The 1,392-nt window shown below is 38.3% G+C and overlaps 1 protein-coding gene across 1 annotated transcript in view; it reads left to right on the top strand.

The window, feature by feature from the left end:
* LOC100942622 (S-adenosyl-L-methionine-dependent tRNA 4-demethylwyosine synthase) overlaps positions 1 to 1,392 on the top strand; it is a 196,065-nt gene that overhangs the window by 169,512 nt on the left and 25,161 nt on the right. The window lies entirely within an intron of this gene.

Here is a 1,392-nt window from a genome sequence, read left to right as displayed (position 1 = left end):
ATCTATTTTTTTGTTGCAGTTTGGCCAGGGCCAGGTTTGAATCTGCTACCCTCAGTATATGGGGCCAGTGCCCTATTTACTGAGCTGCAGGTGCCACCCCAGTTTCTTTTTTGATGTATATTCCAATTCACTAATTCTTGTTTCAGCTATATCTGATATGCTATTAAATTCAGCCAACAATTTCTTAATTTGACATTTTATGTTTTTAATTATTTGTATAATTTCTGTTTGGTACTTTATTCAAATATGTACATCATTTTGTATAATCCCCAGTTCTCTGCTGAAGTGTTTAAGCTTGGCTTTTACCTTCTTGAATATTAGAAATAGAGTTGTTTTATTGTTTGTATCTGATAAGTCCAGTATCTAAAGTTCCTGTGGATTTGTTTCTGTGGCCTGTCATTGCTTCTGGTTCCCATTCTCCTCACTTGCCTTCTCTTCTCATACATTGTGTATTTAGAAAATTATTTGTAGAAATCATGTAAAGCCTGGGATGAGAAGACCTAAGATATTAGAGATATGTGATTTAACCTGCTCACTTTTTCCAGACAGAAACTGGTGAAGTCTGAATGGTGAAGAGATTTGCTTAAATTGCTGAGTCAAATCTGTATAGAGCAATAGCCTTCCACCCCCTAGTCCACTGATCTTCCTTACACGGCGGGGCATCTTTTCAAACCACTAGCCATATTCAAATGAACAGTTAAAATAGAGCAATTTTATTTTAGATCAATACTGTACATCAGTCTATAAAATTTCTTTTGTCTTCTCAGTATACACATGGGTATAGAGGAAATAGATAGCACTCTATCTTATTCAAGCCAATGCTGTTCTCTAAGTGTTTATTGAACAGCTGCCGAGTTCTGAACACCAGGCTGTGCAGGAAGAGACACACTGCTTCAGACGCGAAGGAGTGAAAACACACAGGGTTTGTTGAAAAAAGACCCGGCACAAGTCTTAGGCCACCACTTGTTAACTAGAAGACTTGTGCACGTTGTTGATCTTTCTATAGTGGAGTAAGGATGATTAGGGTTTGGATGTTGGCTTCTGTCTCTTTTTAGCTTTTCATGTGGAAAATGGGCAGAATCCTAGCTGAGGCTATTGTTATAAGCACCTGGCTCACCATAAGATTCAGTTATTGCTGCTTCAGCTGCTGTTATTTTTGTTATTTATAGAAGTAGCTAATTTGGTGAGTGCTTACTATGAGATAGACACTGTGAAGTATATTTTTAAATCCTCACAACAGTCCTAACACATGGGTACTATTGAGATCTCTGCTGGATGAGAACACCGACACATCACGGGGTTAAGTAACTTGTCCAAGATGAAAAGCCAGGAAGCAGCAGAAATGAGAGTTAAGCCCTTGCATCTAACTCCAGAGGCTACATTCTTTTCCTT

Source organism: Otolemur garnettii, unplaced genomic scaffold (genome assembly GCF_000181295.1).
Source record: "Otolemur garnettii isolate 467f Iridium unplaced genomic scaffold, OtoGar3 scaffold00077, whole genome shotgun sequence".
NCBI classification, from domain to species: Eukaryota; Metazoa; Chordata; class Mammalia; order Primates; family Galagidae; genus Otolemur; species Otolemur garnettii.
The sequence above is the reverse complement of the archived record's forward strand: the minus strand, read 5'-3'. Positions and strand labels throughout refer to the sequence as shown.